The 12771-nt window shown below is 40.2% G+C and overlaps 1 protein-coding gene across 6 annotated transcripts in view; it reads left to right on the top strand.

The window, feature by feature from the left end:
* numb (NUMB endocytic adaptor protein) overlaps positions 1 to 12771 on the top strand; it is a 572878-nt gene that overhangs the window by 498791 nt on the left and 61316 nt on the right. The window lies entirely within an intron of this gene.

Below are 12771 nucleotides of genomic sequence, written 5' to 3'. Positions count from 1 at the left end.
GGGACATAAGTTCAAATATGACACTTGGGAAATTTCTATGTTCCCAAAGTCGGTTTACGAAACACAAGTTCAAACGAGAGTTCAAATGTAGCACTTGGAAGGGTTACAACACTCACGAGAGAAATTCTAAGTTCCTTCAGTTTGTCACTGAAACACTAGTCCTAACATGGCACTTGAAGAAAATTATAAAGTTCCAACTCCGCTGGAACCGAGCACTCAAGATGCAAAGTCTCGTCCGACCATAGGTTCGGTCTGCCGCACTTGTATCTCAGAGACGGTGGAGTATCACTGAATCTGTAGCCTGGATCGCCCTCCTTTTATACCTGGATGTGACAAAGTTTAACACACACATTTCAAATGTGTTTTCACGTTGTGGTATTTCTGGTACAATACTTTCCCAAGAAATAGGTAGGATTGTGCTAAATAGTTTCAATAACATTGTTTACAGGTTGCATTTATGTCGTATCACTACATAGGAATCAATCATATGATTGCAACTCGACAAGGAATGCTATGGATAAACTTCCTAACTCTTTAACAGTAATAGGCTAACATAATGAAGATTCTAAGATCGTATTCCCAATCAGTGATTTGCTATTTTAGTTCAAATTAGCTTAAAACCTTCAATATTATATGAAATTTCCTAGAAGTTGCCATCTAAGTTAATTATAGATTACTTGAGATTAATTTTGATGACCATAATCTACTATTAACACGTAAGTCCAATATCGAATTGCCATTAACTCATATTATACGAGGGCTATTTTTTTTTCTTTTTTTTTTTTTTTTTCAAGGTCCGATCGGTTGCGACAGTCAAATGCCCGCAAATATATGATGAACCGCTGCGCAGATGTGTTGCGCAACGTCTCTGAAATGACCATTATGCGCCTCACCTCAGTCCCGTCAGTAGTGAACGTGCAGCGCGCTCGTAAACATGGCTACAACGATCACTTCGCCCGCCAAGTGTGAAGTGCGCGGTGTAATTCGATTTCTTCAGGCTGAGGGTTGCATTGCAGCCGAAATTCATCGCCGAATAAGTCGTGTGTATGGTGAAACGTGCATGAGCGACAGCAAAGTGCGACAATGGTGCAGGAACTTTACAGCAGGGCGTACAGGCGTCCATGATGCAGGCGGCCAGGGAAGGAAGCGTGTGTCAACCGTTGATCTTGTTCAGCATGTGGATCAGGCAAATCGTCGGTTCACAATTTCTTTGTTGAGTGCTTCGTTTCCTGAAATTTCCAGGTCAGCTCTCTACACAATTGTGAGTGACACACTTCAGTACCGCAAACTTTGTGCGAGATGGGTTCCGAAGATGCTGTCTGACCGTCACAAAACACAGCGAACGGGCGCCGCTTTAGTGTTTCTCCAGCGCTACCATGATGAAGGACCGGATTTTTTGAACAAAATTGTCACAGGGGACGAGACATGGGTTCATTTTGAAACGGAAGAAACAAAAGAGCAATCCAAACAGTGGATGCATTCGCACTCCCCGAGTAAGCCAATGAAATTCAAGCGAACATTCTCCAACAGAAAGTGTATGGCTACTGTGTTCTGGGACTGAAAAGGAGTTCTGTTGGTGGAATTCATGGAACGTGGTTCCACCATCACTGCAGCCGCATACTGTGCGACTAATACCAATATAATGGTCCGTTATTGGACATTACAAATTTTCCAGCTAACTCATTCTTTGTTGCCTGCGTTTCGCCCTCGTGTGCTAAGTTAGGCTCGCCAGTTGGGACTTAGCACACCACCCAAGACGCAAGGCTAGTGCATACTGTGGAGGCCACTGCATAGGCTACTTGAAGCCACCAGCAGTGCCAATGCACTAGGAGAGCTATGTCTCTTTTCCAAAAAATTGATGCCTGCCTGGCCATCAAATGATGTAGATGTTGATTCCCATAGGGAACCTAAAATATTTGTCCTGAATGAGTAAATTTATAATACCAATATAATGGTCCGTTATTGGACATTACAAATTTTCCAGTTAACTCATTCTTGGTTGCCTGCGTTTCGCCCTCGTGTGCTAAGTTCTGGTGGCTGGTGGCTTCAAGTAGCCTATGCAGTGGCCTCCACGGTATGCACTAGCCTTGCGTCTTGGGTGGTGTGCTGAGTCCCAACTGACGAGCCTAAGCACACGAGGGCGAAACGCAGGCAACCAAGAATGAGTTGGCTGGAAAATTTGTAATGTCCAATAACAGACCATTATGTTGGTATTATAAATTTACTCATTCAGGACAAATATGTTAGGTTCCCTATGGGAATCAACATCTAGATCATTTGATGGCCAGGCAGGCATCAATTTTTTGGAAAAGAGACATAGCTCTCATAGTGCATTGGCACTGCTGGTGGCTTCAAGTAGCCTATGCAGTGGCCTCCACGGTGTGCACTAGCCTTGCGTCTTGGGTGGTGTGCTAAGTCCCAACTGACGAGCCTAACTTAGCACACGAGGGCGAAACGCAGGCAACCAAGAATGAGTTGGCTGGAAAATTTGTAATGTCCAATAATGGACCATTATATTGGTATTATAAATTTACTCATTCAGGACAAATATTTTAGGTTCCCTATGGGAATAAACATCTACATCATACTGTGCGACTATTCAACGTCTACGACGGGCAATTCAGAATAAGCGGAGAGGGATGTTGTCATCAGGCATTGTCCTCCTCCATGACAATGCTCGGCCGCACACTGCAGCTGCCACCACGAACCTCCTGCAGCGTTTCCAGTGGGACGTTTTCGATCACCCAGCATACAGTCCGGACCTGGCTCCATCAGATTTTCACCTCTTTGCTCACGTGAAACGCTGGCTAGGAGGACAGCGTTTTGACACCGACGAGGCGCTGCAGACCGGCGTACAAAGATGGTTACAGGCGCAGGCGGCGATGTTCTATCAAGAGGGCATTGACGAGTTGGTACCACGCTACGACAAATGTCCCAATCTGCGAGGCGACTATGTTGAAAAATAGCTGTGATGTATCAGTAAGTGTTACTAATAGAAAAGTTTCAAATTTGTACTGCTGTTTCATTTCGTGACCAATCGGACCTTGAAAAAAAAAAAATAGCCCTCGTAGGTTATTCCATATTTCACGTCATTACTAGTATCAATTATAACCTCGATCCATATTTGAGTTACCTGATCTCTCATAAATTAACCTTACATGAAAATCTTTTCATATACCTCTTCATATTTATCACAATTCATCAACTACATTATCCAAGACAACATTATTTCTTAATCACACTTCCATTTCCTCATAGCTCTCCATATATTTATATCGCCGCATATCCAAAAATTATTTATTCAGTTCATTGTAACGCATAACTCAATTAACTTCTCAACTCTTTAAAATTGGTAGGATCAACAACTAACACATTCCTAGTAATATGCACTTCACTTATCAAAACATTACCATATTTAACCATTATTGATTTAAATTGGCAATAAGTTGTCGATATTTATGACCTCGGTAACCTAATATTTGTTATAACACATATCGCACTTCATATTCATTAAAACTCCCTATCTTTGGCATTGCTTCTTGAGAATAAACGGAAATATTACTAACATAACACTCATCAACATAGGCACCTTTTCCTACATTTAGATATGATAATATATTTTTCGGAAGACTACCTATAACCTTCCTTAATGCGGCATTAGTAATTCACTCAGATTGAAACTACGTATTTTAGGCACTTCATGAAGATATGACGACCTATTCCTTACAAACATCAACCAACAACTTACTACAAGTTAGCAAAACATAAATGACTTTAAAATAAATAGTGAAATTTATCTTATTCTGCATGTGCTTGTAGCCGGGATCATTGTTCTTTTACATCACTCCATGGGTACGCCCTTATCTGGACCTCGGTTCCGTCATCTAAGAGTCTCGGCAGTCGGGCTCGTATTTCACGGGTAGAATCGGTTGAAGTCTGCCAGTCGCCAATCCCATCTTAGATTTAGCAAGCCATCATGTCGATCTCAGGAACATGCATGAAAGACATATCCAAAGACAATGTTAATATCATCTTCTTGGTTACTCTCGCTTTCCTTCAGTAGAACTTCAGTATTAATTCAACTGTACTTTAACTTCTCCTATTTAACTCTCTTTAAATTCCGAATATTTGAGATGTACGGCAATCAGATTCCGTATTACTTTCAGTTTGGCAATTAAATATGAATATTCTTCTTTCAAATATGATGATTTCCTTCACGAAACTATTCTCTTGATGTTCACCGTGGCTTATTTTTTTTAGTATTCAATTGTTCTCCCTGTTGACTTTTTTAACAATTTGAAAATAGTATATTTATTTCCGTCACGGCCTCTTTGATTCCAATTGCTCACACCATTTAACTTGTATTTCTGCCGTTCGATCTACGAAAATTTTAGCGTTATTCACGGCAAATGATGACTAAACTTCTGTATTCAGTAATCAGGGCAGTGAAATGGTACACTAAAGAATACAATCTTGCACATTTGGAGGATCACCAGAAATTCAGTATATAATATTGCCGTAACTGTTTCTCTCCTCCTGGTGCCCTGTGGGTGGGGGCAGTAGAATAACACCCATGGTATCCCCTGCCTGTCGTAAGAGGTGACTAAAAGGGGCCTCAGGGGCTCTGAACTTTGGAGCGTGGGTTGGTGACCACGGGGCCCTCAGCTGAGTCCTGGCATTGCTTCCACTTGCTTGTGTCAGGCTCCTCACTTTCATTTATCCTATCCGACCTCATTTGGTCAACTCTTCTTCTTTTCCGACCCCTACGCTATTAAGTTTGCGAGGGCTAGGGAGTCTTTAATTATCACGCCCTTTGTGGCCCTTGTCTTTCTTTGACCGATATCTTCATTTTTTGAAGTGTCGGATCCCTTCCATTTTCCCTCTGATTAGTGTTATACAGAGGATGGTTGCCTAGTTGTTCTTCTCTTAAAACAATAATCACCACCACCATCCTCATGGTGACAGACTGTTAGGGGACCCACGGCTGATTTTTAGGTAATTTGATCGTCTTTTACATGCTTCAGCTTGAAGTGCTCTTTCCATCCATACGGAACTGCAATCTGGAGGAAGCTATTCTGCAATAAATCCCAAGTATATTCAAATCTCAGGCAATGACTGGCCGTAAAACAGTGAGTACTGTAGTTGTTCGACCTCTTAGCCCTAAAACACATTGCCTCATGCACAATAACGAGCACATTACACAAAATTAGAAGTAAATAGTCTTAAAATCAAGCGAATAATAATAATTTTAATGCAGCCATATACAAGTTCTATTAGGCTATTGTAAATAATTAACAATAAGGGATTTTGCTAGAATAAAATTACTCCTCCAGGCAGAATTTCAGGGCAGTGTTGGTTGTGACAGTCTTCATAGGTACACGATAAATTTTCCTTCTGCGTAATCGGTGGTGGAAGCCGTGCTGTCATTCGCGTCACCAGGTGTCGCTATTCATAGTTTGCTCCCACCTGTCTGCGAGAAGTCACCCGATACTTTCTTACAGTGTCCAAATTTAAAATTAAATATTGCTAATGAGAAGGAATTGATAGTTTCCTGCCATGATACTAAGCTCACCGGACTAAAAATTAGTCACGCCTGCAGAAATCATTACAGGCATTATTTAATACCATGTAACTCCGCCTCTGGACTTAATGACCACCTGGATTCGGTTAGGAAGTGAATCCACAAGGTTGTGCAGGTACGTTGTATCCAGGTTAAGTCTCTCGCTGAGGATTTGATCGCGCAATTCCACCAAATTTACGGGATGCTGATGTGGGTGTTTTACCCCCTGTTCCAACGTGTCTCACAGATTTTCGATGCGGTTCAAGTCGGTGATTTTGCAGGCCAATCGAAATTAGGGCGGAAGAGTGTTCGTATAACCAGTCACACATGTGTCCAGCCCTATGAACTTCGCTGTTGTTATCTTGAAACTTCAGGGTATCAGTAGCATACTCATAATGCAGATGTTGAGTGAAAGGCAACACTTCATCATCCAGAATATTTAAATAAACATGCTGGTTCATTACAGTCGGTCACCTTGGTGACTGGGCCCAGTCATGAAACGAAAAACACCCCCAAAACATCATAGACCCACTGCCGGCTTGAACCTGACCTTGCACACAACCAGGATGAAATGCTTCATTTGGCCTTCAGTGCACTTGACGACGTGCATCATTGGAATACAGGCAAAGGCGTGATTCGTCAGACCATATTACGTTCCGCCTCTCAGCTACTGTCCACGCTCGATGATTTATAGCTCGTGGAAGACGTGCAGCTCATTGCATGCAGTTCCCGTCTCAATGTTCTCTCACTAACAGGTTAGGATGGACTTTCATTCACTGACTGCAGCAATTCCTGTTAATTTTAAGGACACTTCATCTAAAGCATTACTTTGTCAATTTTATATATTTTTCATCTAAACAGTGTTATGTGGCTGAAGATGTTGATAATATACGAAACATGTACCACTTTTGACCATTAAAAGTTGCCTTAAGCAATCATTGTATCGACTAGGTGGAAAATAAATAAATACTTAATTGTGAATTCCGTCCCTCTGTCAGGATTTTTTCCAACCACAGTTCTGACGTTGTGTTTCGTGGGTACGTGCAGTGCACCATTGCTTGTAGACTCGTTGAACAGTCTGCTGCGAAATGCCAACAAATCCAGCAACTACATGCACCGTATGCCCATGGGCACACCCAAACAAAATTGCCCTTTTGTCGCTCTGTGTCACATCACTCTCCGCTTGAGACATCAGTGTCTCGCGGATCGCTACTGCAATATGCTCACGTGCACGTGCAGTTGAGCGCAGGACTGGTTTGCTTCACGACCCGTCTGTGTGTGCGCACTCGGGACTAATTTTTTGTCTGGTGAGCTTGTCATAATGTGTAATTATTATGCATTTCATATTTCAGATATTTTCAAGTTTGTTTTTCTCTGTTTTGTTATGAAGAGTCGTTTAATTTTTATAAATTAATTGACGTTGGCACTTTTAAGCCTATTTCCGATTGGTTGGATGATTTTGTATTCTTAAAAATGGTTACACAAGTAACAGTCATGTTCGTCAACAAGTTGTGATATCGTATAAGGAAGACATATCAAATGCAATCAAGTATTGAAGGCACCAAGTTCCTTTACTTCAAAATCAATCAAAAACACTCTTTTGTTTCCCCACAGGTAGGAGGTTTGTAGAAATTTATACAATGTTGCATAGGAGACAATCAAGACATTACAAAATCTTCTTCAGCTGACATAATAAGTGTATTGGTTGGTAGTTGATGCTGCCGCAATGAACGGACCTAATCACTGCCATGGTCATCCATCAGCGGAGAGATTCCACTTTGTACCAGTGCAGTGCCATAAGTGGAGCACTGAGTGTTCTTGTAGGGGTCACTGGGCTGCCGACAAATGAATACAACCCCCTAGGTCAATGTTTACGAACCTCTTTTTAAACCCAGAGATTTATCTAATACTGTTAGTGTTACCTGTAGGGGATCCAGATTGCTATTCTTATATCTGAAATAGCATTTTTGAACAGTGTTTATTAAATAATCTTCACTTTAATTTTACAAAACCTGTTCTTAACACAAGTAGTATTTTCAGTTAAACAGATGTTACCCTTTGTCTGTCGGGGAGCCCTGACATTGATGCCATCTTTTGGTTCAGCGTGGAACTTTGTTAAATTCAGATACCATATGGCAGTGTAGCCGTCAGCTGCGTCCGGTCCATTCACGCACTGGAAGGCTCGAGCAATAGTAAACAAGCATGCTCTCTTAGTCATATACAGTGTACTGTTCAATGTTGTACGCCAGGTAATTGTACAAAACCCCAGAATTTCACACGTCTACTCCTTCCTCGTACTCTGATGGTTATATCTAATAGCTTTTGATGGTGCCTACAAGTGAACTGGTGATTTCGGCATCTGTACCGTAACCCAACGCGTAGCTGATGCTGACGGCTCCCGATTTGAAGAAATTGCCGTTTACAGCAGAACCTCGATGCATTGTTCCCGGAACTGTCATTTAGCCGTATTCATAGTTCAATTTATTCAGTCCCAAAAATGTTCAATACAAACCAATGTTAAAATAAATTTCCCCGCATCTATCGTTCCTTGAACTATAGTTTTATCACATCGATCGTCGAAAAATTTTGTTGTCTGCCACAATTTTCCCGCAACCATCGATCGTACGTAAGAAAAATATATGCTACAGTTTTTTTAATTTAGAGGGACTGCTCAATACTCTTAGCATATAATAGTGGCAACCGGTTACGTGAGAATGTACGAGCGATTCTTGAACAAAGATCTTGTAGGCTGGAGTGCTGTGCGCAGGTTATTCATGCGCGACCTTGCTACGAGTCTCCTGGTGCTAACGCTTCTCCTCGACCCACTAACTGACCCATAGAAGTATTGTTATTTACAAAAATTAAAACGTAGACAGCGTAAAACTCAAATATGCCACCATTTTCTGTGTTGGGATAGGCTGACTAAGGCTGCCAACTTAGTTGCAAATGAGGAAATTGCACAGTTCGCCAGATAAGTTTTAATTAGTCACAGAGTGATTGAATCGCGTCGTACTTTGTGGAGTGTGTGGGATGCTAGAGGCCTGTTGACCGCTTTGTTGCCCTCTGCCCAATAGTCTTGTAACTAGTTTCTAAGGTGGCAACCTTGCACAGGCCGCTCTGACATCGTTCGAGATGAGCCGTGTTGAATTTCTAACCTCTGTTACATCGTCTGAGCCGAGCTGCAATAGCCGCGCCGTGTTGGGTATCTAACCTATTGTTCGCAAAGGGTGTACAGAATCTTTTCCTAAATACAGGCTATAGCCATAATATCCACATACATCCTTAGTTTGCAAGAAGAGAACTGAACTTAAAGGTTTTCATTTATTATGAAAGGTGTAAAGAAAAATGAAACCTATCATTGTAAAAGTCACGCTTTTTATTTTCTTCGCATAGGCCTATATGAATCGCTAACTGCAGACAGGCAACAAGTCCTCAAAATTCACAAATTCACTTTTTAGCAGAAATCAATTCTAAATGGGTAGACACACCGTTTACTGCTAAAAGGAAATTGCTGACATCATTTCTATAGGTATGGCAACAGTGAATTTTGCTTTTACTGAAGATAGGGAACATGTCCGGGACTCGTTCCTTTTCTGCTGTAAACAATAGTTCTAAAGCACTGTTTACTGTTCTAAACACCAGTTTCGCTGGTGGCAGCTACTATCTGCTGATAAATTATTCCATATTGAACAATATCCTACAGAAACTGAACACTATATTGGAAGAGATAAAGAATACTTACCAGCTAATTTGGACATAAAAACCATGTATGATATGTTTATAAACAAAGAGAAAGATTTCCTTTTAACTACACTTGGCAGTGAGAAGAGACTGTCAGATAAACTTTTTTGGCAATATTTCAAAGAAAATTACTCATTAGGTTTTGGTCATCCTGCAAAAGATGCATGTGTGAGCTGTGAGGAGTTGAAGTTGGAAATAAAAAGTCCTTTTCTCAATGACAGTGCAAAAAGAGCCGCAATAGCAGATGTTATGGTCCACAATAGGAGGGCTAAAATGTTTTACAGAAAATTTAAAAATACCGCAGAGGAATGCAAAAAAGACCCTAAACAAATTGGATTATGTGTAGATTGCATGGCTAATGTGGCATTACCGTGCATACCAGTACAAGATATGTACCATTTCAGGCAACTCACAGTGAACGTCTTTGAAATTTACAACATTGCTTTCCGAAAAATGACTGTTTTTATTTATCCTGAAGGGGAAGGCGGTAAAGGTTCAAATGAAGTATTCTCTATGCTTACTGTATGTGGTACATACAAAACAAAATTTCAGATGAATTTAAAACTTGTCACCTTTTTGGTGACAACTGTGCTGGTCAAAAGAAGAACCACACCCGTGTTAGATTGCTCTTTGTAAAACTAAGAGATTCAACAAAATTAATTTGGTGTTTCCTGTTAGGGGACATTCGTTTATCCCTAATGACCGTGACTTTAGAATTATAAGGAGAAGACTAAGGAAAGTAGAGAGGTATTATGAAACTGATGAAATAATTGATTTGATTAACGCTTCCTCAAAAATTCCTGGAAAGTTTACAGTAAAAAAAGTCATTTGAAGATTTCCCTCTGAGATGTCGGGGGAGATTGAATGCAGTATGAATATTTCTGGATTGACAAGTGATATTTTTCGCTTACGAAACACTATAAAGGGCTTGGAACTACCAAATAATAAAGCCTATTCAGTTGCATTACCCATCAACCACTCAAAAATTGTGGATATAAAGCAAACTTTGGTTTATATTCCGGATGAAAAGCTCCGATTTCGGAATTAAATTACGTCATGTCCTCTAACTACTGTGTCCATTCGAGATGATCAACCAGCTGAATAAATGAAGCTCTTAAGAAGTGCTGTTCATCAGTTATGATATTAAAATAACAAAATAGCATTATGACAATAGTGTTGGATAAAGAAAGCATTTTTGAAGATTTTAGAAAGTTTTTTCATTTTTAAAACTCATTTACTACAAAAAGGGGTCATGTCCATTTAAAAAAAAAAAAAAAAAATATTTACACTTAAAAACAAAGGCTTAACAGATTATGTATATATCCTTTAGAACCATACTAAACTGTTGTATAACTATTTTAAAAAATGAAAAACATGAGTTTGAAAATAGTGTCAAAACAGTTTTTTTGTCATTCCCGTAAAATCAGGATTTGTGGACTTGTTGCCTTTCTGCAGTTAGCGATTCATATCATGGTTGCAATATTTTGATACCATTATGTATAGTGTGAGCTAAATGGTTAGTGCATGGTGGCCTTTGGTTCAAGGGGTCTCGATCACTTTGAGGATTTTAACCTTTCTTGGTTAATTCCAATGATTCGGGGGCTGTTTGCCGAATTAAACATTAGAATTCATCTTAGGTAGGGCCGCATTTTGATATGCGCATAGATCCCCCATCACACGACAACTCGAAAGACCTGCACCCAGATCCGGAGGCCACACGCCATTATTGTTGTTGTTTTTATAATAATACTAGCTGATGTACCCGTGCTTTGCTACAGGATTCTCAGAAAGACTCTGTCTGTGGTATTCCTACCTGAAGTCGTGAGAGGGAATGTAGTGATTAAAAGCAATGTTATATAAAATGCTCGATCAAATTAATAAACCGCACATTTTCTCACTTTTAACGAACAGTACTACGGTGCCGATCTAACAGTCCAAAGTTCCAGTGCTGCAATGACCAGACCGCAGACAGCCGTGAACACTTCTCTGCCATTATTCCGTTAAATATGCACACTGCTCATTCCAATCAGTGCCTTGGAGTAGGAATTGAATAGCTCGAATGCTATGATGAACCAGTTTGTTACGTATCGGTAGTATCAGGAATTTATCTAACTCCCCAGTTGCTTCCCGCCGATTTTCAGGCAGGCTGTTATACTCGGTACGACCGGGTGAGTTGGCTGTGCGGTTAGGGGCGCAATGCTTGGATCCGGGAGGTACTGGGTTCGAACTCCACTGTCGACAGCCCTGAAGATGGTTTTCCGTGGTCTCTAATTTTCACACCAGGAAAATGCTGGGGCTGTAACGTAATTAACGTAGGTGCTGCTTCCTTCCCACTCCTAGGCCTTTCGTATCCCATCATCGCCATGAGTCCTATCTGTGTCGGTACGACGTAGAACAAATTTAAAAAACTCGGTATACAGCAGTAATCCCATCTATCGGAGATGAATGGCAACGGAGACACAAAGCAAATCACAACAAACAATGATCAATGTAATGTTATTGTTGATCAATGTTATGAGCTTTCTGTATTGTAGGCCCTCACATTCAGTTTTCTTTAGACTCTGTAATATAAGGCCGTGTTATAAAATTAATTATAGCGTAGACTGTAGTTCCTTATTCCCCGACTTTACATACCGATTTTCATTCAATTCTGTTCACCCAGTTTCTCGTGACGGCGCTGATATGATCTTAGCAATAAAAATCCATATTCATGAATATCTCCGTTATCATAGCCGGTGCGGTCAAAATATGACATAAATGATTGGAAATTTAATACTATGTAACTTTATTTATATAGTAATTGTCAATACGACCACTAATAACACAAATATTCGAGAATTAAATTTTGGGCCTTCCCCTAAACTACCATTTCGCTCAGCATGAATAAAGTCATTTGTGGCCTAGATTGTAGCGACTTATTCCCGGACTTAACATACAGATTTTCATTAAATTCTCTTCAGCTGTTTTCTTGTGATGCGTGTACATACAGACAGACAGACAGACAGACAGACAGACAGACACATACAGACAGACAGACAGACAGACAGACACATACATACAGACAGACAGACAGACAGACAGAAATTACGGAAAATTAAAGAATGCATTTCCTTGTTACTATGGACATGACTGACACAGAAATACCATCCTTTTAAAATTTTGAGCAATGTACAGACAAAACTCGTATTTTATATATGTAGATTTACATAACGAAAAATGTCCAAATACAGTACCCGTGTTTTATTATTTTGCTTTCCCCCTATTTTTTATATTGCCCACATGCGTCCTCATTTCGTCATTTACCCCCTCCCCCTGAAAAACGATACATCAAGGTTTTACTGTATAGTGGTTTCAGGCTACAAACCACCGCAAGTTATGAAACCACAGACTGAATTCAGTTGTTTTTTTTACTGATAATTTGTTGAGTGAAATTACCAATTGGTATGCGATAACGATAGCAATAATAATAA

This window comes from Anabrus simplex, chromosome 9 (assembly GCF_040414725.1).
Source record: "Anabrus simplex isolate iqAnaSimp1 chromosome 9, ASM4041472v1, whole genome shotgun sequence".
Lineage (NCBI taxonomy): Eukaryota > Metazoa > Arthropoda > Insecta > Orthoptera > Tettigoniidae > Anabrus > Anabrus simplex.
The sequence above is the reverse complement of the archived record's forward strand: the minus strand, read 5'-3'. Positions and strand labels throughout refer to the sequence as shown.